At 40.4% G+C, this 26,600-nt stretch overlaps 1 long non-coding RNA gene across 1 annotated transcript; it reads left to right on the forward strand.

Annotated features, from left to right (window-relative positions):
- Nucleotides 1-2,235: 2,235 nt before the first annotated feature.
- On the forward strand, nt 2,236-2,699 carry LOC107969715 (uncharacterized). Its single transcript, XR_001711724.3, has 2 exons — nt 2,236-2,417; nt 2,511-2,699. It is a non-coding gene; the product is annotated as an uncharacterized LOC107969715 (long non-coding RNA).
- The last annotated feature ends 23,901 nt before the right edge of the window (nt 2,700-26,600 follow it).

Genomic DNA, 26,600 nt, shown 5'->3' on the forward strand with positions numbered 1-26,600 from the left:
CCAGACAAGTGGAATAAGGTCTCAGGTGCCCTTCAGTTTTAAATGGCCATCTGTTGTCTTGATAAGGGCTCGTTTTTTTTTGTTTGTTTCTGGTTTTGTTTGTTTGTTGTTTTGTTTTGTTTGAGACAGGGTCTCACTCTGTCACCCAGGCTGGAGTGCAATGGCAGGATTTTGGCTCACTGCAACCTCTGCCTCCTGAGTTCAGGCAATTCTCCCACCCCAACCTCCCAAGTAGCTGGGAGTACAGGCATGGGCTACCACAGCCGGCTAATTTTTGTATTTTTAGTGGAGACAGGGTTTCACCATGTTGGCCAGGCTGGTTTGTTGTGTTGTGTTTTGTTTTGTTTTGTTTTTGAGAGGGAGTCTTGCTCTGTAGCCCAGGCTGGAGTACAGTGGTGTGATCTTGACTCACTGCAACCTCTACCTCCCAGATTCACGTGATTCTCCTGCCTCAGCCTCCCGACTAGCTGATTACAGGCATGTGCCACCATGCCTGGCTAATTTTTGTATTCTTAGTAGAGACAGGGTTTCACCAGTGTTGGCCAGGCTGGTCTCAAACTCCCAACGTCGGATGATCTGCCCGCCTCAGCCTCCCAAAGTGCTGGGATTAGAGGTGTGAGCCACTGCTCCTGGCCTGAGGGTTCAGCTTTTCCTTGCAGGAGGCCTCCAACCAAGCTCCTTGCATCCATCTTGCAGTTCTGTGTGAATGTCTAGGAGGCCTGAATGGTACAGAGCAACAAGCCCCAGCAACCTCACCTCTGGGCTCCTGCTCTAGCCTGCTCCCCATGGCTTATCATTAAAGTACCAAGAGCAGATGATGGCTCCACTCCTCCCACTCCAGAGCTCCCAGCTGTCAGGCCATCCTGCTCCGAGACAGCCGTTTCTGTCCTGTCCCTCCCCAGGCAGTGGCTCTGTCCTCCCATATACTTGTTCTGTTTCACGGGTGGCTCCTGCTGCCTGCTGGCAGCCATTTCAGCCAGCGAGTTTATCCAATATAATAAAACAGCTACCACCCCAAGGAGGTGTCAGAAGAGCAAATGCATGTATGTCCTTTAGATTTCAGAGAGCTCCTTAATTAATTGGCCAACCCCAAGAGGCGGCTGCCCAGGGCCTGGGGCCATGTCAGAGAATCACAGCCCGCCCTGTCCACAGCACAGAGACTGGGCTCTCCTGGCAGGGGCGCTTGCTTGTCACAGTAGCATTCAATCGATGTGTGTGGAATGAATGGATTAACTAACGACAAGAGCCCAGCTGTCCTGGATTCATGCATTCACGCATGTATTCATTCAGTTTCCACTCAACAAGCATTACGGAGCACTACTGTTTTCAATAAATGTTTGTGACCAGAACTGAAGAATTCCTTTAGCAAAACACAGAATCCCTCCTGTAGTTGATAGTAGGGGTCAGTGGGGTGTGAAGTGGCAGTGTTTCACCTGCCCAAGGGATGCCTCTTCTCCTCTTGTTAACAGCCCCATGAACTAACAGTCCACAGCCATGATGAGAAGTTTCTCTGTTTTCTGGTCCCTACACAGCCTGTTCTGGCTTCACTGAACACATTTTCTGAATCTCTACTGTGGACACCTAAAAATAACAGCCTAGTGCATCCCTGAGTCTGAGGCTCCATCCCTGTTGATGGCGCCTCCTGCTTCAGGCTTGAAAGAATGGACCTGTCTCTGGAGCAGGTAGCCTTGGGAAGGAGGAACCAAGCCTCCAGGCTTGGCCCAGGAGGGAAGACGAGCAAAGCTCCCTGCCCCAGTCCCTCACTGTGCACAAGGACCCAGAGACAGGCTTTCTGAGAAGCATTTTTCCCACGGCTCCTGGAATCTCACTCACATGCGCTCTCTCTCTCTCTCTCTCTCTCTCCTTCTCTCTCTCTCTCTCTCCCTCTCCCCTTCTAACCCTCTGGCTGCCTTTCCCAGCCTCAGCTGAAGCAGTGACTGAGTGTTAGACTTGGAACAATAGCAGATGCTCCCCAGCTGGCATGCTCTGTTCTCTTGGGTTCCATCGTCCCCTGGCTGGCATTTCAGAATCTCCCAATGTTAGATGGCCGAAGATGGGATATGGCCAGATCCTGTCCTGGGGTTCAAACGGTTCTGTCAGGGACAATGCTGGTGTTGACCACTTCCTGGAATACTGCAGGATTCTTTCAGAGCAACAGCCAAATGAAGACAGCCGTGGGATCAAGCCTTCTGTACTAATTGTGATGTCACTGGGAAGTGGGCTTCCCCTGTGGACACTGGATTGCTATTGGACCTGAGTTTTCAAGGTTCTGGCCAACCTGGGCAGCTAAGGAAGCTCCCTGACACAGCAAACCATGGCTGCAGTACACAAGTGTGCTACAGCCCAATCCTGGACATATGGTCGTTACCAAAACCCCAGTCATCTTCTTGAAGGAGCCTTAGTATAGGAAACCAGAGGTGACCTAGAATCTTCTATTTGATCAAGGGATGGCTCATTATCTGACTTAGCACCAGGGATTCATGCTAAGATGTATTGTCTCTTGATATCAGAGTCAAGACCCAGGTAAGCTGGCCCGTGAGGCATGGTTCCCATCCCCAGGAGACAACAGCCGCGCTGACCAGCTGCTGGCAATTTCTTCGGTCACCCTGCCTCTCAACTTCCAAAGCCCCGTGGTTTTCGGGTTTACCCACATATGACCCTTATGTAAATTTGCTTGTCCCAAGAACCCTTAACTCATATCGTGTCTGTTTCCTGTGCGGTTGGTTATTGATATAGTTTGGATAAAATGCCTTGGTCTTTAGTATAGTTTGGATATTGTCCTCTCCAAATCTCATGTTAAAATAAATGTGACCTCCAATGTTGGAGGTGAGGCCTGGTAGGAGGCATTTGGATTATTGGGGCAGATCCCTCATGAATGGCTTGGTGCCCTCCTCGTGGTCATGAGAGACTTCTCGCTCTATTAGTTCAGGAGTTTAAAGGAGACTGGCACCTCCTTCTCCCTCTCTCGTCACATGATGTGCCTGCTCCCCCTCCACTTTCCACCAAGATTGGAAACTTCCTGAGGCCTCTCCAGAAGAAGATGCTGGTGCCTGCAGAACCATATGCCAAATAATCCTCTTTTTAAAAATAAATTGCCCAGCCTCAGGGATTCCTTTACAGCAATGCCAAATGGACTAATACAGTCACTACTATATGCGTTCACAGGCAGAAGGCATTGCAGGGCATATGAACAGAGTCATTTGTTAAAGATTTGCCAACACTTCCCAGCACATGCTTCCTTTAAACATCTCGTGTTGCCAACTAATGAGAAAAAATGGTATCCACAAATAATACCAGCAGTCCGCACACCTGAGGAGTAAGTACTTATTCAGAAAGCTTTGCTCCAATGACAGTGGGAGGAAAATTGGCCAAAGCAACAGGGACTCCCCCAGGTACAGTGTGAAGAGCAAGTTTCTCCCCAGATATCCTCAGCAAGAAGATGGCAGGATCCACAGAGAGACAATGTCCCCTTTTGGGCAAACAAGAGGCAAAGTGTGATCATCACGCTGTGATCTGAAAACCCCACGGTAAGCACAGTGGAAGTAATGACACCAACCACTGGCCTTTACTGTGCACTTTGTCTGTGTCGGGCATGAGACTGAGAATTTTGCCTTTATTATTCTAGTTAATCCTTCCATTTACACTGTGAGACTGTTGCTACCACTTCCTCTATTTTACAGTGGAGGAAATTGAGTCTCAGAAAGGTTAAGGAATTTGCTCAAAGTTGCAGAACTAGTAAGTAGCAGAAGGCAGTTTACACCCAGGTCTGTCTACTTTTACAATTTATTTGGCCCACTGTCCTGCCTGTGCCACCCTCTGCCATGTGCCCCCTTGTCCAGAGGCCCTGGAGCTCAGGTCAGGGGCTCAGTCAAGCCTGCCGTGTGGGGCTGGGCCAGAACATCCCTCAGCAAAGCCATCTTTACACAAGCTCAAAGAGGCCCCGACCCAGATCTTGAGCGGATCTGGGATCTCCGTGTCCCCATGGCTTTCCTGACATCTTGAGGTTTCAGTATCTTGACATGAACAAAAGTGTCATCTCTCTACCTGCCTAAAGGGAAAGTCTCCATTCAACTGAAGAATCTTCTTTTCTCTCTTCACTTGATTATAAAGAACACACTTCTGTTAACTTCAATATTTGCCTTAGCCCCACACTCTATTTAAAAGCCAAACATGGTGCCAGGTGCAGTGGCTCATGCCTATAATCCCAGCACTTCACGAGGCCAAGGCAGGAGGATCACTTGAGACCGGGAGCCCAAGACCAGCCTGAGCAACACAGCGAGACCCCATCTCTACAAAAAATTATTTAAAATTGACCAGGCTCAGTGGCACATGCCTGTAGTTCCAGCTACTGGGGAGGCTGAGGTGTGAGGGCTCACTTGAGCCCGGGAATTGGAGGCTGCATTGAGCTATGATTGCCCCACTGCACTCTAGCCTGGGCAACAGAGCAAGACTCTATCTCTAAAAACCAAAGACGAAATTGTGTTTCCAGTTCTCCTCCAAGGCCATCCAGGCCACACACTGGACCCCAACAGCCTTCCTCCCAATCTCTTTCTCAGCACAGGACTGCAGGTTTTGGATTTCTAGTTGTGGCACAAGCATTACTCTGGCCAACCCTAAAATAAGGCCCAGCACTGCCTTCCCTCCATGAACACAGGCTGGGTCCCCCAGTTGAGAGTCTACCATAATCAATCCGTCTACATGGGACCGTCAGGAGAGCCGCCAAGAGATCAGAGGTGTGGAGGCAAGGACTTAGCCTGCAGGGCCCAGCTCTATGACTTTGAGGAAAGCTCCCATTACTGCAGACCTGGGTTTATTCTGTAAAATGGGGGTGCTTCCAGCCTGCCCCAGCACCCCCAGGCAGTGAGTCAGGGTGCTTGGCAAGTGTTTTGCTTTGCAGAAAATGGTCTCCTCTCCTGTGGGTGAGAAGTCCCACCACTGTGCCAGGCATTCCATCAGCAGCAGTTCCAGGTAAACCTTCATGAGTCTTGTTTGAAAAATTATGTATATTAGTTACATAGGCCCCCCTAATTCAGGTCTGAGAGCGCTCTGTGGGACTTCAGTCAATATTGGCTGAAAATCAAATACAGACCTTGTTATGATTCCATGCAAACACTGCACTGAATTCCACCAAAGCATGCTGCAGGCTTGAGAGAGAACATTACATTAACTTGCACAACTGTCCATGGGGCAAAACACATCTCCTGACCCCTCTGCCAATTACAAGGATGCGGGCTCCACCCAGGCATTCTCATAAATTCAAGGACTCCACTATCGAGGCAGCAAATCAGCACCAACACACTTGAAAACAAGCGGGCATAGATAGAGACTGAGAACTGATGTAACTGACTTGATTGAGAATGGACGCCCAATATTCAAGTGAATGAGTAAGTGAATGAGTAAGTGAATGAGTGAGTGAGTGAGTATGTGAGTGAATGGAGAGACAGCTAAGTGGAATAAAGAACATCAGATATGGAGTCACAAAATCTGAGGTCTAATCTTGCTCTTTCATTCACTGTAATTTTCTAGCTTACCTTCTAAGCCTCTGTTTTTTCATCTATAAAATAAAGTGAAGATTATATATAGTAAAGATTAAGTGAAATGATCCTTGTAAAGTGCTTAGCACAGTGACTGGCATATAGGCTCTCAAAAAATTATAATAAACAACCACTCAATAATAATGACAAAGCCACATACCAAAATGCACAATTGAGATTTAGGTACCTTAGAAGCATTGGCTACTTTTAAATGTAGATATAGAAAAAGACTGACCCACTCAGGATTGGGTTATATGTTTCTGTTTGGAGGCATCCCTGCTTCAAACTCATGCCAGTATGAAAAGCAAAATGTAATTCAAGAAGTTGTAAAATACATAGCCAACTTCAAAAACAAACACTGCAAGAATAAGATATGATTTGAAAACAAAAAGTGGCAGAACTCCAGTGGCTGAATCCCTGAAGTTCCTATTGTGAGGAGTGGTGGGACTACGAGTAACCTCTGGGAGGCAAGGGCATAACTGAAAGCCACTGTGTGAGCCCACCGGCTGAAGCTGTCCCCTGAACATGGGAAAGGTAGCTGGGAAAAAGTATGACGGACTGTGAGCGGGTGAAAGGGGATGCACTAGATGATTGCCACATCTAGGATCTGAGCAATATGAAAGAAGTAGAAAGTCTGATATCTGTGGAATTCATTGGGTGCTGCTAAATGTTATTGATACATTGAAGATTAAAATTACAGACTCAAGTCAGTCAATTACCAATTTAAGGCATGGATGATAGGCAAAAGGCCTCCATGACAATGCTTAAATAAATCATCCTTCCCATGGTCAGATAGCAGACCATCCTGAAGATGGAACCTAGAATCTGAGTGAAAGAGAGCAACGCTTCAGAGAGAAGTGGGGTCCCATATGCCAAAATTAAGGTCTTGACAGGACAGAATTGGGACCCTGAAATGGGGTAGAAACATCTGGGTGGAGAGTTGAAAACACTAAACCTCCAGATTCCCTGGAACTCTCTCCACCTGCAGAAGTGGTGGGCTATTCCTTTGCAGGAGACAGCAAATGCCCTTGCTTGAAATCTACTCAGAGGCCTCAGTGGTGACAATCTCTTGTAAGACTGTCTTTCCTCCTCAAGATCTTCCTTCACCACACTCTACCCTCACCCCCACTGGCCACAAGAACAATAACCAGGGTGGAGTCTCAGTAAGGTCTAACTAGGAAATACTGGCCCTCCTAAAGTAAAAGAAGGGTGATTAACAAAAATGTCTGGCCAGTAATCAATACATCAAAAAATAGATGTTGGCATGGACATGGTGAACAGGGAACACTTCTACACTAATATAAACTAGTACAACCACTATGGTGGGAATGTAAACTAGTACAACCACTATGGAAAACAGTATGGAGATTCCTTAAAGGACTAAAGTAGAACCACCATTTTATCCAGCAATTCCACTACTGGGAATCTACCCAGAGGAAAAGAAGTCATTATGTGAAAAAGATAACTTGCACATGCATGTTTATAGCAGCACAATTTGCAATTGCAAAACTGTGGGACCAGCCCAAATGCCCATCAATCAAAGAGTGGATAAAGAAACTGTGGTATAGCTATACAATGGAATACTACTCAGCCATAAGAAGGAATGAATTAATGGCATTCGCAGCAACCTGAATGAGATTGGAGACTATTATTCTAAGTGAAGTACCTCAGGAATGGAAAACCAAACATCGTATGTTCTCACTCATAAGTGGAAGCTAAACTATGAGGATGCCAAGGCATTAAGAATGACACAATGGACTTTGGGGACTCAAGAGGAAAGGGTGGGAAGAGGTGAGAGATAAAAGACTACAAATTGGGTGCAGTGTATACTGCTCGGGTGATGAGTGCACCAAAATCTCACAAATCACCACTAAACAGCTTAACTAACGTAATCAAACACCACCTGTTTCCCAATAACCTATGGACATTAAAAATTTTAAATTTAAAAAAATTTTTTAAATACCTGGCTGATATGAACCCATAGGAATCAAGAGAGCTTGCCTGGAAGTGGGTCTTAAGGCCACTGAACCAAGAGTGGGTATGAAAAAGGGCACAGAATTTGAGGCTGGATGAGAAGTTCAACACTTGGTCAAGGTCCTGGGAGTCAGTCCTAGCAATTTCTGAATGGTTCTTAGTCTCTTGAAGAAAAATACCTTACCATAAATAAAATGTGGAGGGGATGTGAAGAAAGCCTTGCTGGAGTGTCAGGTAAGGGGTTCAGTTCTTGTGATCCCAGAGAAGTGGCCATGTTACCATGGATCTGTTACATAAGATCTGAGTTCTCATCACATGTTTCCTGAGAGAATTCAGAGGAAACTTCCCTCACTGAGTAGGTGGGAAGGAACTGGGGAAGGAAGAAAGATGGAAAGAGGGGAGACTGAGGAGGCATCTTAAGCTCAGTAGTATCTATCTGCTCTAAGCTATGCTGATAATAGGAAGTCTTGTCATGGAGTGGAGCTTCCTAGAATCACCAAGGACAAAAGGGTTCTGGAACTGTGGAGGCCATATAGCAGCACTTAATCATTAGAGGCAAGGTAGGCACTGAGGTCAGGATGGCAACCAGGGGAATGTTACCTACAGGGATGTGTGATGACCATGGTGTACTTAGTGGCAAGATATATATGTGGCTGACAAAGGTATTGATCAAGAATGGATAAAAATGAGCAAAGAAAGGAGATTAAACGTACCAGTGGGCAGTAAGTTACATGTCAGTCAGTTCTCAGACACAGGACCCATCAATTGAAGGAGAGGCTCTCTTGAGAAAAGACACTGCGATGCCACAGGAGGTATAAACAACAGCAGTTACCCCTGTTACAAGTAATTGTGCCTTGGAAAAGGGAAGAAGTTTATATCTTCAGTGTGCTGTTGGATACAGCATCAGAGCTAACATTCATACCTGAAGGCTCAAAACACAAATGCCCTCCACCCCGCATTAAGGTGAAGGTATGTGAGTGCAAGCAGTGAATGCAGTCCAGTCTTTCTCTCAGTGGGTCCCGCAGGTACACAGACCCACCAAGTGGGCATTCCTCCATTCCGGAACACATCACCAGGATGGACATACCTAGCAGCTAACATAGTAGGAAAGGCCGAACGCCAGCCCCTGAAATTGCCCCCTGACCCAAGCAATCAAAACTAATACCACGGGCCAGGCGCGGGGGCTCACGCCTGTAATCCCAACACTTTGGGAGGCCGAGGCGGGCGAATGACCTGAGGTCAGGAGTTCGAGACCAGCATGGCCAACATGGCGAAACCCCGTCTCTACTAAAAGTACAAAAATTAGCAGGGTGTGGTAGCAGGAGCCTATAATCCCAGCTACTCAGGAGGCTGAGGCAGGAGAATTGCTTGAACTTGGGAGGCGGAAGTTGCAGTGAGCTGAGATCATACCATTGCACTCCAGCCTGGGTGACAAGAGCAAGACTTCATCCAAAAAAACAAAAAAAAAAAACTAATACCACATCTGGGAGTAGAGGTAGAAATGAGTGTTATTCTCAAAGACTTAAAGGACAGATTGGCATGGAATTCCCTTATGTCCTCCCACTTAACTCATAAGTCTGGAACTTGCAAAATCCACATGAATCATGGTGGATGAGGATGGACCACTCAGACTTAACCAAGTGTAACCCCAGTCACAGCTACTTTGCCAGATATGGTGTGTTTACCTAGAACAGATCAACACAGCTTCTGCTATGTAGTAATGCAGCTATTGATCTACTGGACTTGTTTGAATCTTCATCAAGGAGCATAAGAGGCAGTTTCACTCACACAGGATGGGTGAGAATATACATCCATAGTCTTCTCCTGTGGCTATGCCAGCTCTCCTTCTATCTGTCACAGTACAGCCCAAGGTGACCTTGAACATCTGAACATTTCACAGAAAATCACATTTCTCCACAATAGTCTTGCAGAGGTTGGAAGACAAACTCTGCAAAGATTTCAGGCCTGTTGCACCAGCCCAGTGGCCCTGAATATATTTTTGCACATTACATCTCTAATCCTAAGAAAGAGATCAGTGCTTATAAGCCTTTTCAGGTTCAAAAGGAGCATACACTGCACTTGGAATACTGCTCTGACTCATTTAACAATTGATTTTGAGTAGGGTCCAGATTAAGAGAAGGCTCTGCAGCAGGTCCAGAATATAGTGCAAGCAGAGCTGACACTTGGGTCATACGATTCAGCAGATCCTATGGTACTAGAAATATCTGTGGTAGATAAAGGTGCAGGGTCAGGTCTCTGGAAAGCCCCAACAGGAGAGTTATAGTACAGATTCCTGTGGCTTTGGAGAAAGCCATGTTGTCTGCTGCAGTCAAATATACCTTATGCAAAAATCTGCTCCCAAAATATAAAAGCCACATAAAACCTGAGCCCCTGACCATGGAACATCAAGTGACTGCAACCAGAGCTCCTGTACCAAGCTGGGTGCTCTTTGAACCAATAAGTCATGTATTGGGTGGATTAAGCAGTAATTCATGTGTGGGAGTTATACATCCAGGAGCAAGCACAAGCAGGTTCAAAAACACAAGCAAGCAATACAAACTGCTGGCCCAGACCGTCATGTCACCCACCTATGTCATGCCAATGCATCTCCCTCAGCTCACCCTATGGCCTCTTTAGGGGTGGGAGGGGGTGATCTCTACAACCAGCTGACAACGGAGGCAAAAACCAGGATGAGTCTGCCCAGCATGGCAATGCAAGATGAAAGTGAACTTCTACTGCACTGCAGCTGCACTCAGGGGTGGCCCTGAGAGTCCAGGCAGTCATCCACTCTCCATCTCTCAATTGCATGGAGAGAGAAATTGCCCGAAATACATATATTCCCAAGCAGTGTGAATTATCTGTTGTCTGACTGACTAGACAGACTCTCAAAAGAGCAAGATTGAAAGATTGAGAACAGGCTGGGCACGGTGGCTCACACCTGTAATCCCAGCACTTTGGGAGACCAAAGCAGGTGGATCATGAGGTCAAGAGATCGAGACCATCCTGGCCAACATGGTGAAACCCCATCTCTACTAAAAATACAAAAAATTAGCCAGGTGTGGTAGCGGGTGCCTATAGTCCCAGCTACTCGGGAGGCTGAGGCAGGAGAATGGCGTGAACCCGGGAGGTGGAGCTTGCAGTGAGCCGAGGTCGCGCCACTGCACTCCAGCCTGGGCAACAGAGCGAGACTCCATCTCAAAAAAAAAAAAAAGAAAGAAAAGAAAAGAAAGAAAGATTGAGAACAAGGAGATTTTGGCAAGCGTCATGTGGCTAGAACTATGCAAGTCAAGTGTGTGGATTTTGGGATCACACATCAATGCCCACCACAAGCAGCCACTTCAAGGGAGGCATTAGACAACCAGGTGCATGGGAGCTCTTACTCAGAGGTGTCCAGCAGCACTGTCAGCCACCCCAAATCTGCCCAGTAAATAAATGCTCAGCCAGTCAGCAGAAACCTTCCATACAGTGTCACCCTCCAGGAAACTACCAAGACAAGTTAATGTTGTGTCAAGTTAATTATATGCAACTTCTTCTACCCTGGAAAAAGTGATTCATCCTGAAAGGAACTAAAACATATTTCCAGAATCGCTTTGCCTTTTTTGCTCATAATGTCTCAGCCAGGACCACTATCCAAGGGGCAAGTACATGATTGGTCGTTGGATTGCACATAGCATCAACTTGCACCAAAAGACCCACTTTATGACAAAGGAAAACACATCCTATCACCTAGAAGCTGCCAGCCTGAGGTGTTCACTTGGAGATAACCCCAAAAAATCTAGGATACAGTCCCTGAGATGCAGAATATATCTTGACTCAAAGGCCATCATGTGTCTTCAATAGAGAAGAAGTGTGGATTCAGGAACCAAGGGGTGACAGTGGGCATACCCTGCTGTACCTCACTCCCAGTGACCTTCCATCTACCCCCTCCCAACTTTAGAGGTCTTGTTTCCCTAAAGATGAAGTTTCCACCCAGAGACATTGTAAAAGTCCCACTAAATGTGAAAGTACAGCTGTCACCTGGTCATTTGGGGCTCCCATACCAGTAGGTCAGCAGGAAAAGAAAGGATTTCCCATACTGGCAGGATTGTCAGGAGGAGATAGGGTTCATGATACAGAGTGGGAAGAGGAAAAAGTAAATTTGGGACATAGGAATCCACTGAGACATCTGTTGGTGCCCACATACAGTGATTATGGATGGCAATTATACCAATATAGCCTGAAAGAATACGTTCAGACACCACAGGAGATAAAGGTCAAGTCTAGGCAAGCCACTGAGACCAGGAGAAGAGAATCTACAATGGGTGGCTGAGGAGGGAGTTGCTGAGTATCCAGTACAGCCTCAAAACCAACTGTTGTAGTGAAGATCATGGTTTGTCTGACTTGTTCTCTTCTTTTAAGTATTTTTTTCCCAGAAATTTGAAGCCATCACTCCCTTACCAAATTCATAACAGAATGGAGTGATGTAGAAGGATTTGAAATGTTGGATCATGCAGTCCTTTACCCAAACTCCTTTTTACCATGTTTGGGCACCCATCCTCTATCTCCTAGACCTGAATCTGCACAACGCTGAAGCATACTTCCACTGCAGAACTCCCTGTGGAATCAGGCTGAGGCCACCCTCTGTGGGACTCTGCCTGAGATCACATCTTGCTGGCTTCCTCCCTTCCCTGCCCCACCTCCCTAGCACACTCCCTAGGAGCATTACCATAATAAACTACTTGCACATTATCTTAATCCATTTCATGCTGCTATAACAGAATACCATAAACTGGGTAGCTTATAAACAACTGAAACTTATTTCTCATGATTTTAGTGACTGTGAAGTCCAATGGCACAACACTGACATCTGGTGAGGGCCTTTGTGTTGGGCCATAACATGGTACAGGGCATCATATTGGTGAGAGAGAGTGCAAGAAGGAGCTGAATTTGTTTTTATAAAAATTCTTTCTCAATAAGGTACTCACTCCTCTGATAACAACGTTAGTCTATTCATGAAGGCAGAGCCCTCATGACCTAATCATTTCGTACCATCCCACCTCTCCATACTGTTACACTGGGGATTAAGTTTTTAACATATGAACTCTAGGAGACACATTCAAACCGTAACACACAAACCTCATTTCAGATGCTTTTTCTGTAGACCTGAGCTAAGAAGGCATTTTATATGCTTTGGCTCTGTGTCCCCACTCAAATCTCATGTCAAATTGTAATCCCCAGTGTTGGAGGAGGGACCTGGAGGGAGGTGACTGGATCATGGAAGCAGATTTCCCCCTTGCTTTTCTCATGATAGTGAGTGAGTTCTCAGGAGAGCTGGTTGTTTGAAACTGTGCAGCACTTCCCCCTTTGTTTTCTCTCTGTCTTCTGCCAGCCATGTGAATAAGTCCCTGCTTCCCCTTTGCCTTTCTCCATGATTGGAAGTTTCCTGAGGCCTCCTCAGAAACAGAAGCCTGTACAGCCTGCAGAACTTTGTGCCAATTAAACCTTTTTTCTTTATAAATTACCCAGTCTCGCATATGTCTTTATAACAGCATGAGAACAAACTAATACTACATCATTATTTTTTGTTTGTTTGTTTTCTCACCCTAATTGAGTGGAAAATGTTTTCAAGGAGATGTAGGGGACTGGGAGAGTGAACAACAGGGCTGAGCCTCCCATGTATCAGAATGAAGGCCCAAGGACACCTACTAAATGGGGAAATGTTCCAAAGCCTAGGGCATCCTCCACATAAATGGTATCGTCTGACAAAGCCTGCATACCACCCAGGGGCACTCTTACTCTGCCTTTTCCACCATCTCAAACAGTGAATAGAAAGAAACTATGCAGCCTTTACACTGTAGCTAAGAGGGAAGACCAGGAGGTCTCAGGTACAATATTCGAAGCAAAGAGGATGCCTAGACAGAGTTGGCACTCATGAACTAGATGAAATGTCTCAGCGTGGAAGCCATGTGAGCACAAAAGACAAAGACGAGAGATAGGAACGCAGCAGTCAAGGAGTCCAACCTATACAAAAACATTACTCAGGGAACAGAAGAAAATTACCCACAATTGATTAAAATTAGGGAAAAATTTAATAGAAACATGAATTCAATAAAATTAAAATTCAAAGATGAGATGATAAAGCTACAGAACAATATGGAAAAAGAGATTAGAAACTTGGGAAACAAAATTAAATCCTGAATAGCATTACTACAGAGAAACAGAATAGGCATGACTGATAATCTAATTACTGACATAGAGAAAATGATATAATATGTAACTGACATAATAAAAATGAGTGCATATAAAAAAGAAATTAAAATCATTTGAGAACCACTGACTGTAAAAGAAAAGACAGACAGTTTATCTTAAGAATAACTGGTGTTCCTAAAGAAAAAAATCCAACAAAATATGTATTCAAAGATATAATACAAGAAATTTTCCCTGTATTGAAAAAAATAAATGAACATGCTAAAAACAAAACAAAATAAACAAAATAGCACAATGTGTTTTAGGAACATTTGATACAGAAATTCCAACACAAAGACACAGCCCATCCAATTAAGTTATTAAACTTCAAAGATAAGAGAGAAATTTTTACATATCTAAGCAGAAAGAGAAAAATCACACACAATGGGAAAATCAGGCAAGACACTGACTTCTCTACAGCAACACTCAGAGCCCGACAAAAAGGTATTAATGTTTGTGTTTGGAGGGAAAGAAAAGGCAGCAAAGAATATTACACCCAGCCAAAGTTATTCATGTATAAAGGCAAGAAGCATCCATTCTGAAATGTTAAATACTTCAGGAAATGTAGAACACAGAAGCCTTTTTCAAGAAAATAAAATGAACTATTCACAATTAAATCCAAGCAATTAACAGATTAGAAATAAGTAAAAATAAACATAGGAATTGAGACATTGGGGTAGAAGAAGGAGGAATGAGCAGAGAGTTCACTTAAATATAGATAAACATTAAGTAACTCAGGGAATTATGATGACAGAACAAAGTGTGAAATTAATTAAGCTGGACAAGGTAAAAGTAAAAAAGCTAACTCTTGGGAGATAGGATGGTAAAATGATGGGGAGGTGAGTAAATCAACATCTCATCTTTCAAAGAAAGGAGCCAATAGACTAAATTTGAAACTTTTGAGAACACTCAAAACTTGAAATGAATTTTTTTTTTAAAAAAATGACTATAAACTCCTGATGTGTTTCACAATCTCTTTTTTTTGTTTTTAAGGGATTTTCTGGAAAATAATTTTTACATAAAAAAATGTATTTGAAGTTCACAGTTCCCTCAGTTTCACTTCAGTTACATTTTCTTCTATTAAGTAAAATTAAATATAATACTTTATATTTTGAAATAACATCTAGAGATGGTCATTTTTTATAAAGATAAGTATTTGTCCAGGTATCCATGTTACTTTCTATCAGCATACATAGGTGTCTGGAATTATGTTTGCCTAAGTTAATGAGATTTAGGGTTTTTTAAAAGATTTTCTTCACTGTACATTTTTGCCTCATTTAACGTCTTTATGATATGCATGATTCATTTTTATAAAAGCAATAGAATGATTTCCTTAAGGCAATTATGCCAAGATATTAATTATAGTGATTAATTTCTGGTAGTAAGAATACTGATGGTTTTTTTGTTTGGTTTGGTTTTTCTGTTTGGTTTGGTTTTTCATAATGCAACTTAAACTTCAAAAAATATAGTTAGGAAAAATAAGGATGGATAATCATGAAAAAATAGAAGTAAAATCTGTAATTTCTAAATCAGGAGAGGAAAGTGATGAAAGCTTTAGTAATTAAATGTAAATGAGGAAAAGAGTTGAAGAGAAGAAAATAAAATGGTAAACAAAACATATATCAGACCCTGTTGAAAACAAACAAAAAAAGAAAAGATAAAATAAGCAGTAAAAATAAGTTCAAATAGATCATGTCAGCACTTGTAATAAATATAAACAGGTTTAAGTTATAAATTAAAAGACAGAGTCTAACAAATTGGATTTTTCTTAATCTAGTGATATTTTGCTTATAAGAGACACACGAAAATAAATGACCCAGGAAGGTCAAAAATAGAGGAATGGAAAGAATATCGCTGGCACAACAACAACAAAGCAGGATAGCAATATTAGTAGCAGATAAAATCTAACTTAAGGCAAAAAGCATTTATGGAGATAAAGAACTCCATGTAATTATAAAAGGAAAGGACTCACCAAGGAGATATAACAGTCATGAATTTTATGTACCTCACAGCAACATAGCCTCAAAAATGTGTAAAGCAAAACTGACAGAATTTTAAGAAGAAACTGATAAATCTATAATCAGAGTGGGAGATTCTGGCTCACTGTATTGGAAACGGCTCCAAAGACAAAAATTACTTATAATATAGAAAACTTGTACAACATCATAGCAAGCTTGGTCTAATAGATATACAAAGAATCAGTCAACAAATACAAAGTGTGCATTATTTTCAAGAAAATAAGGAATATTTACAAATAACAAATCTTGCAACAAAAGTCTCAACAAATTTCAGAAAATCAAATATCAACAAATATTATTCTCAGACCCCAATGCAATTAACTCAGAAATTGACAATTAAAAGACAAAAATATAGAATATTTTTAAATTACACTCCTAAATTACTCGTGTGTTAAAAGTGCAAATTACCGAAACATTAAAATATCAGGGGCTAAAGGAAAACAGGGTTCTACAAAACATAAGTTGTGGAATAAATTCAATACAGTTCTTGATAAATTCATTTACATAAAAAGAGTGAAAATAAATGTTATACAACTCAAGAAGATTAAACTCAAAAAAGGAAAAGGAAGAAAATGATTGTAGTTAAGGACTAGAATGTAAGTAGTTTATTAAGGAAGTATTCCCAGAAGAAACAAGTAAGGAAGTGGGAAAACACAGTAAATAGAGAGAAGATTTGTTCTGTCTTATGGCAAAAGAGTTGAGATATACTGTATCTAGCCAGTTACTGGCTGCAGGATGTCTGAGGTGGGAAGCATGTAAGCCTCAGGCACCTTTAGCTCTCCATACCAGCAGGTGGCTCCAGTGCCCAACAGCAGTCCTTTGAAGATTGCAAGTGCAAATCTTTAAGAGCAAAATACACGGAAGCTTTGGGAGATGAGCATACTGAGCTGGTAAATAGAATGCACAGGCGTTTAGTAAGGGCATCCAGGGAGGCTACTACAGAATTTTACAGAGGAGGAAAACAAGTACCACTACCAAAGGAAATGTTCACTACAACCAAAAATCACTCATTTTAAAAGAACAAAGTAGATAGATCTCTAGAAAAACAGATGAAGAACAGCAAAACCGCATTTTTCAAAAGGCAATATGTAAGCAGCCAACATTGACTACGCCTAGTACAACATATCTCTCCCACCCATTACAACTAAAAATTCTAGACAAAATACAAAAAGCAACTACCTGGGGGTTTTGAAAAGTTAACAATTCCAGAGCAACCACTAAGAAAAGTGCCAATAGATTAATTTAAAAGAAATTTAAGGAAAAAAAAGAAGGCAGAAAAGAAAAGAAAAACAAAAGTAGAGAGGACAACAAACAACAATAAAACGTAGACCTAAATCCAAACATATCAATTATTGTGTTAAACGTAAATGACTTAAACATCAAGTAAAAGACAGAGATTATCTATTTGGATTTTCTAAAGACCCACATATCTGCTATACAAATACTTAAGGAAGAAACAGTAACAACTCTATTCAATTTATTTCAGAATATAGAAAAGGAATGAATATTTCCCAACTCATTTTGTAAGAGATATATTACCTTGATTTCAAAATCCAACGAAGACATTACAAGGATTTTTAGAAGTTAAAAACTACAGATCAATATTTCTCATGAATGTAGATGCAAAATTATCACCAAAATATTAACAAATTCTAATAATATTATAAAGATAATACACCACGATCACATGAGGTTTACTCTGAGGATGCAAGGTTAGTTTAACCTTGCAATCAATGGATCGTATTAACAGACTAAAGAAGAAAAACCATGCGATTATCTTAATAGATGCAGAAAAAGCACTTAACGAAAGTTTACCACCATGATTTTTTTTTAATACTCAGCAACCTAGGAATTTAAGAGAACTTTCTAAACCTGATTAGGGCCATCCACAAAAGAAACCTACAGCTAACATCAAATTTAATAGTGAAAGATGGAATGCTTCTCCCCTAAAATGAGAAGCAAGGCAAAGATATCTACCTTCATCTCTCTTATGCAGCATCATACTGGAAGTCCCAGCTAGTTTGACAAGGCAAGAAAGGGAAATAAAAAGCATACAGATTGCAAAAGAAGAAATAAATATCCCTTTATTTTCAGACAACATGATGTTAAATTAAATACATTAAATACAAGATCAATAAACAAAAAATCAATTGTATTTCTATATACTAGCAATGAAAAACATTTAAAATATGTTTTACCATTTACTGAAACAGGAAACACATAGGTATAAATCTAACAAAATATATGCAAGACCTGTAGGCTGAAAACTATGAACCACTTATAAAAGAAAACATTCTTTTCTTTTCTAAATAAATGGAGTGACAAATGTATGTCCAGAGGTTGGAAATTCAGTATTGCTCTCAATTCTCCCTAAAATGGTCTACAAATTCAATGCAATCTCAATCAAAATCTTAGCAGAAATTGTTGCAGATACTGACAGGGTGTGTCTAAAATTTATTGGTAAAGGCAAAGGAAATAGAGTAACCAAAAAAATTTTGAAAAATAAAAGTAAAGTTGGAGGACTCCCACTACCTGATTTTAATGCTTATCATAAAGCTACAGTAACCAAGAGAGTGTGATACTCGTGGCAAGATAGACATATAGATCTATGGAAAATAAAGAAACTCCAGAAATAGACATAGACAAAGGCGGTCAACTGATTTTTGACAAAAGTGCAAAGGCAAGTCAACTGAGAAAAACATAATGTCTTCAACAAATGGTGATTAAACAATTAGCCAGACAAAAACAAACTCTACTGACCCATCCACACCTCACACCTTATGAAAATATTAAAACGTAGTATAGGAATAAATGTTAAATTACAACACTTCTAGAAAAAAAGGAAATCTTTGTGACTTTGGGTTAGAAAAAAGTCTTAGATACATCACAAAAATATGATCAACATTAGAAAAAAATGAATTTGATCCAAATCAAAAACTGCTCTGTGAAAGACACTACTAATAAAATGAAATGAGAAGCCACAGACTGGGAGAAAATATTTGCAAATCATTTATCTGACAAGAAAAACTTCTATTCAGACTATATCTTAAAATCTAAAAACTCAACAACAGGAAAACAAACAACCCAATACAAAGTGGGCAAAATATTTCAAAAGGCACTTTGACAAAGATGATACACACAGAGCAAATAAACACTTAAAGGTTTTCCACACCATTAATCATTAGAGGAAACACAAATTAAAACCACAGTGACCTGCTAAAAAGACTAACCTCTGCCTATTAAAACAACTGAAAAAAATAAGTAAAACCTGATCATTTTAACTGCTGCCTAGAATGCAGAGCCACAAAAACTTTCCAGCAGTCGCTGATGGGACTGCAAAAGGTAGAGACATTATGGAAAACAGTGTAGCAGTTTCTCATAAAGGTAAACATGCATTTACCATATAATCCAGCAATCCTAAGCTTAGGTATTTAACTAATACAAATGAAAACTTATGTTCACATCAAATCCTGTACATAAATGTTTATATAGCAACTCTATTCGTAATAATCAAAAAACTACAAACAAGGTGAATATCTTCAACTGGTGAATGGATAAACAAATTGTGGTCTACACATACGGTGGATACTATCCAACAATAGAAAAAGAACAAAATATTCAAAATGCAACATGGATGAATGTCAAATGCGTTACACTGGTATAGCAGTAGGTAGTATGGTATGTAGCTTTTGAGTCTAGCTATATAATCCTATTTGTATGTCATTTTGGAAAAGGCAAAATTATAAAGATGCTTGCCAGAGGTTGGGGGTAGTAAAGGTAGTTGACAACGAGAAGGCAATATGAGGGAACTTGGGGGAAAACACTGAAACAGACTTGGTGTGCTGGTGGTTACATTTGTCAAAACTAGTAGAACTATAGACCGAAAAGGATAAATTCAACTGTATATAAATTAAAAATAAATAAAAACGATTTGAAAAAAATACTGAGAATGAAGGAAAGACAGCATGACAGATTCAGAAGAGATATTTTTTAACCATAAGAAAAAACATGAATCACTTTTTGCCAGAAAGTTAGAAAATATAATTGATGTAGACAATTTTTGGTAAAAAATATAAATTATCTAATATTGTGACAAAAAAATGAGAAATTTGAATGAACAAAGAACGATTACATAAATTATATATGTTGCCAGCCGAAAATCTATTTCTTAGATAGACAGCAAGCCCAATAACTTTATAGGCAAATATTTCCTAGATTCTAAACATACTACCACATCATACTAAAAATATTTTTTAAAACACAATTTCAGAGGACAGAAAAAGGAAAACTATCCAAATCATGTTATGGGGCTACTATAACCTCATTACCAAAACCAGATAAAGACTACTAGAAAACAAATATAGACTTGTTTGCACACATGTATATGTGTGTGTATATATATGTGTGTGTGTGTATGTGTGTGTGTATTTAATATATACATATATATTATAAATACATAGAAAAATAAAGTTCATCAAGAATCCTAAAATCAAGATCAGCACATAAAATCAGTAACTCTTCTAGAATCCAACAATGAACCATTAAAAATGTTATTTTTTAAAGAGTCATTCATAGCAGCTGTAAAAGCTAGCAAGAAATATAATGAAGCTATTTAATGTACTTATGAAAATATTACAGACTACAAAAACACCAACATGAATACAAATATGTACTATGTTCATGGATGAGAAGACATTATCATAAGCACATCAAATTTTCTTATATTAAACTATAAAATCAGAACAATCTCCCTTAGAATGTTAACACTTTTTTGTAATGAAGCTTAGCAATCTGATCCTAAATTCATGCTGAGTGACAGGAAGGACAGACAGGACAATTTTTAAAAGAAAGTGTAAACAATGTAAAGAGGATGTAACCAGTAATAAGATTTGTTATAGAGTTGGCATCACTGAAACAACGTGGCATTATAAAGGAACAGACAAATAGATTAGCGGAACAAGGAGAAAGCGCTGAAACAGACTCAAGTAAATATAAAAATTTGATAGATAACAGAAAAGAAATTAAAAATTAGTAAAGAAAAATGAACCACTCAATACACGGTGCTGGGACAATGATACATCTATCTATACATACATAGATGTACATGTATATGTATATCCATGTTAAATATATATATATCCGTGTGTATAGATATAAAAATATTTAATGTTTATATAGAATATATTGATAAATATACAGTATATATAGTCCTACATTTCACTATTTACAAAAAAGCATTCCAGAAATTTTAACATTTTGAATGTAAAAATGTAATCTAGAGAATTTCTGTTTTCCCCCTGTATTTAGTAACACGTAACTGACAAATAAAATTGTATATATTTAAGGTGTACAATGTGATACCTTGATTATATATAATATATAAAATATATTATATATAATATATTATATATAATATATAAAATATATATAATATATAATATATTATATAAAATACATATTATATATAATATATTATATATAATATGTATTTTATATATTATATATAATTATATATATATAACTAAATTGATTGTGGTAATCACTTCACAAGATATATATATAATATATTATATATAATATATAAAAAATATATTATATATAATATATTATAGATAATATAAAATATATATTATATATAATATATTATAGATAATATATAAAATATATATTATCTATAATATAGATAATATATAAAATATATATTATCTATAATATATTATATATAATATATAAAATATATATTATCTATAATATATTAAATATATATTATCTATAATATATTATAGATAATATATAAAATATATATTATATATAATATATCTTGTGAAGTGATTACCACAATCAATTTAGTAACACATCCATCACCTCACATAGTTACCTTTGCTGTGGTGAGAATATTCAAGATCTATTCTCTGAGTAAATTTCAAGTATACGATACAGTATTACTAAATATATTCACCACGTTGTTCACCTAGAACTTATTCCTCTTGTAACTGAAAGTTTGTACCCTTTAACCAACACCTCTCCTTCTTTCCCTCCCCCGGCCCCTGCAACCCCACTCCACCTTTATTTCCATGAACTTGTCTTTTTGAGATTCCATATATAAGTGAGATGAGATAGTATTTGTCTTTTTCTGTCTGACTTATTTTGCTTAGCAAAATTTCATCAAGTTTCATCCATGTTGTCACAAGTGACGGGATTTCCTTCTTTTTATGGCTGAATAATATTCCTTTGTGTATATACACAATACCTTTCAACATATGATTCATCTATTCATCCTTCAACACTTATGTTGTGACAAAAGTCATAGCTTGACTATTGTGTATAATGCTGCAGTGAAAACGGGAGTGCAGGCGTCTCATCAACATACTGATGTCATTTCCTTTGAATATATACCCAGAGGTGGGATCACTGGATCATACACCAGTTCTATTTTTAATGTTTTGAGGAAACTCCCTACTGTTTTCCATAATGGCTGTGCCATTTATGTTCACACCAGCAGTGCACAAGGGTTCTCTTTTCTCCACATCTCACCAACATTTGTTATCGCTTGTCTTTTTGATAATAGACAAGGTGTGAGGTGATATCTCAATGTGGTTTTAATTTGCCTTTCTTCCTTGATTAGTGATGGTGAACCCCTTTTCATATACCTGTTGACCATTTGTATGTCTTCTTTGAGAAAGTCTACTTGCCCATTTTTAAAATCAGGTTCTTTGTATTTTTGATATTGAGTTGTATGAGTTCCTTATACATTTTGGATATTGGCCTCTTATCAAATATATGGTTGGCAAATATTTTTTCCCGTTCCATAGGTTTCCTCTTCATTTCACTGATTGCTTCCTTTGTTGTGCATAAGATTTAGTTTGGTGTATTCTCACTTGTTTATTTTTGGTTCTGTTGACTGTGGTTTTGATGTCATATCATAGTTTCTTAAACACAATATCAAGAACACGCACCATCAGAAATAATCAAATGCTATGTGTAATTATATTAAGATTTTAAAACTTCTGTGTGCTAAAGATACAAAGTTAAAAGATAGGTTATAACATAGGACTATATTCCAACACATATAACCATTAGAGGATTACTATCAAGACTATCTAAAGAACTCCTACAAAGCAATTACAAATAGTTTAATGGTCAAATTTATAAAAGATAAAGCCCTTATGGACTGAATGTGTATAAAATGCTACTTCATTTCACTAATATTCAGAAAATATGCAAATCAAAACAATGAGATGAAATACCACATCAGAACACATCAACAGATTAGCTAAAATTTTTAAATCTGGCAATATCAAGGGTAGTTATAGTTGAAGGGAAATAAAAACATTCACAAGTTGTTGGTGGGAATTAAAATTTATATAAACGCTTTCAAAAACAATTTGGCAAGCTGATATTAAGGTGAAAATCCATACATCTGATGGCTTGGCACTTCCACTTCCAGGTGTACATGGAAGAGGAACATGGCATACAAGTCAAGAGGACCTGCTCAAAGATGTTGGCTGCTTCAAGGTAAAGTTCAGCAATGGAAGAATAGGTAAATGATCGTGGCATATTCATACAGTAAAATATAACTGCACCAGTAAAACAACTGAAGGTGTACATCTCAACAGGGATAAATATCTCAGAAATATAATGTTGCATAAAAATATATTAAAGGCCAGGTGTAGTGGCTCACGCCTGTAATCCCAACACTTTGGAAGACCCAGGAAGGTGGGTCACTTCAGGCCAGGAGTTCAAGATCAACCTGGGCAACATAGTAAGACCCCATGTCTACAAAAAATAAGAACATTAGCCAGGCATGGTGGCATGTGCCTGTGGTCCCAGCTACTCCAGAGGCTGAGCTGAGAGGATCACTGGAGCCCAGGAGTTGGAGGCTGCAGTGAGCTATGATTGTGACACTGCAGTCCAGCCTGGGCAACACAATGACACCCTGTCTCAATAATAATAATAAAAGTGGTAGATATGCATGTATTGTGTGACCCCATGTACTTAAAATGTGGATGACACGTAACAATTATGTATACTGTTCATGGATACATATACATGAGGCAAAAGTATCCAAAGCCTGATAAGGAAGGATACATCCTATTTCAAGGGGTGGTCCTGCAGGGGGGTGAGGGGTGTATAAAAAAAAGACTCTAGCTCTATCTGTAAACATTTGCCTTAAGAAAGAAGAAGCACAAGAGAAAACATGAGAGAAGAGAGGGGAGGAAGGAGGTTAAAAGATAGATGGATAATGGAAACATGGATTATTGCTACATTTTCCCCATTTTTTTGTTCGTTTTTTTTTTTTTTTTTGCTTGAATTGTTTTTATAACAGAAAGAAGGAAAAGATAGGGGAGGGAGGAAAAGATTAAATAGAAATTCACCAAAATGTTTAAAGCAACTATCTCAGGGTAGGGCATAGTGGAGAATTTTATTCTTTTATTTACATTTTTTTCATATTTTCCGAATTATCCCCAGCAAACATGTATCGCTTTTATGAGCTGAACAAAAACAATAAATGCTCTTTGTAAAAGCACCTTGCTAAGCTGTTGTGATTTAAACGCCTGGATTGTGGGAGAGACGCTGATATTCTGGACATCCGGGCCAGCTCCTGGAGCGACTGTCCAAGACAGGTTTCTGGGGGAACTGATAAGCGAACAACCAAATTTAAATTCCAGTATCAGTAGCAGCAACCCAGGCCTCAGGAGGTGAGGGATCCAGGAGTCTCCATACTCTGCCGGCCTCCCAGGGGACAGGGCTGCCACAAGAGATAAAAGCCAGCTCTCTGGTTCTCTCCAAAAATCTTTGAAAATCGTTTTTTGAAGATCGAGGTGACTGAACCTCATAACCATGTTATCACAGGCCCCATCTATGCCATTGAAGACAAGGACGGGCATCCCTAAAAGAGCCAGCCCGTGGGCATGATCCTATGTGCTTCCTGTGGACGCCCGGCTCAATGACTGGCCAAGCCCATCCCCAGTGGCTTTTTCATATTGCTTAAAACACCTCTGGGAAGTCTTATTAATCTTGTCTCTATTTTACAGAGAAAAAAATGGGACTCACAGAAGTTAATTGACTTGGGACAGGGCCACCCAGCTAATAAGCAGTATGGAGTCAACACCCAAGAAAGCCACTCTGTGCCCCAGGGGAGTCCCAGGAGGCCACCCTGTGCCCCAGTAGTAGAATATTGGGCACCGATAACAGGCTAAGGGGAGAAATCATATTGGATACGTATGCAACATTCCCCAAAGTCCCAAACCCACCATAACAGCAGCCCCAAATGCAGGGGCAGAACAGGGCCTATTCTGAGGTCAAACTGTACATTCCTGTCCCCTGACTCCAGTCCTCCAATCCCCCTCAGCCCACAGGGGTCCTTGTAAGCTAGAGAAGCTGCCACATTCACGGTGCCCACCCTGTCCTCCCACCTCCCACTTCCCGTGCTCAACTCTCAGACAGTTAATGTGAATAGATGAGAAGTTTAAGTACCTTGGAAAGGGCTAAATGAATAGGAATGGGAAAATCCCAGTGTTTTTCTCCCATCAGTCTTTCTGATTGCTCTTAACTCTATTTCCTGGACAGGGTCTGTGGCAATCAAGCTCCTGGCTAGTCATTTTTTATCACCATCGGGAAAAACACACAGTACTTAGAGCAGCAGGGGCCCTCTTAATATCTAGGCAGGAGGTAACCCACAGGGCAGCTATTCCCCAAAACTGGAAATGGCTCTTGGAGGCCCGGCAGGTTTCTGCACACCAACCAAACTCCTGAGCTCCCAGGAGGGAGAAGAGGAAGACTGGAGCCTTCTGCCCAGCCTCCTGATTTTCTTCCCAGGGCTCCTGGACCCCCTACCCCAAGCCTTAGCCCAGCTCCCATGCTAGATGACTTCATATCCTACCCCATGGGGCAAGTTACAGAAAAACTGGAACTCCCCATTTTTATATGAAAGTGTCTCAATTTGTTATTAGTGGCAACTAATTTTAAAAAGCTCTAAATGCTCTCTGGACTGAATGAAACAAGTCTGCAGGATGAATCTGGCCTCTGGGCTACTGTTTGGTCCACGGGCTGGCTAAGAGCAGGTCTAAGACAGACAGCAAAACAACCACAACATATAAATGATAGAAGATGCCTCATGCCTATCCTGCCCTGACTGTGCGCCAGACAGCCCATGCTACAGCCATTGTGTGGCAGTGAAAGAAGACCTCGCATGACCAGCTCCGTTTTGCTCCTAACCTACCCCCACATGATATCTTCTAGGTTAACTGCTATTGCTGATCTCTGCATGTAGGCCAAGCTCACTATGGGAGGAATTTCATTTATAGTTTAAAGCAAAGACGATCATGGTCTCTTCCCAACACTCACCCCCAAGGAGATAAGGAGGGCATCCCACGAGCAACACCACGTGTTCAAGATGCATCCCTGGTACCTGAACACGGGCAGAAGATTGCACAGCCTCCCTGGACCCTTACTGGCGCAGGCTGTCTGCGGTCCTCAGTCACTTTTTTTTTTTTTTTTTTTTTTTGAGATGGAGTCTCGCTCTGTCACCCAGGCTGGAGTGCAGTGGCTTGACCTCAGCTTATTGCAGCCTCCGCCTCCCGGGTTCAAGCAATTCTCCCACCTCAGCCTCTCAAGTAGCTGGGATTACAGGGGTGCGCCACCAAGCCCGGCTAATTTTTGCATTTTTAGTAGAGACAGAGTTTCACCGTGTTGGCCAGGCTGGTCTCAAACTCCTGACCTCAGGTGATCCATCCGCCTTGGCCTCCCAAAGTACTGGGATTACAGGCGTGAGCCACCGCACCTGGCCCTTGGTCACTTTTTCATCCCAACCTCCCCCCCTTCCCCTTTCCCTTAACATCAAAACAGC

Source organism: Pan troglodytes, chromosome 20 (assembly GCF_028858775.2).
Source record: "Pan troglodytes isolate AG18354 chromosome 20, NHGRI_mPanTro3-v2.0_pri, whole genome shotgun sequence".
NCBI classification, from domain to species: domain Eukaryota; kingdom Metazoa; phylum Chordata; class Mammalia; order Primates; family Hominidae; genus Pan; species Pan troglodytes.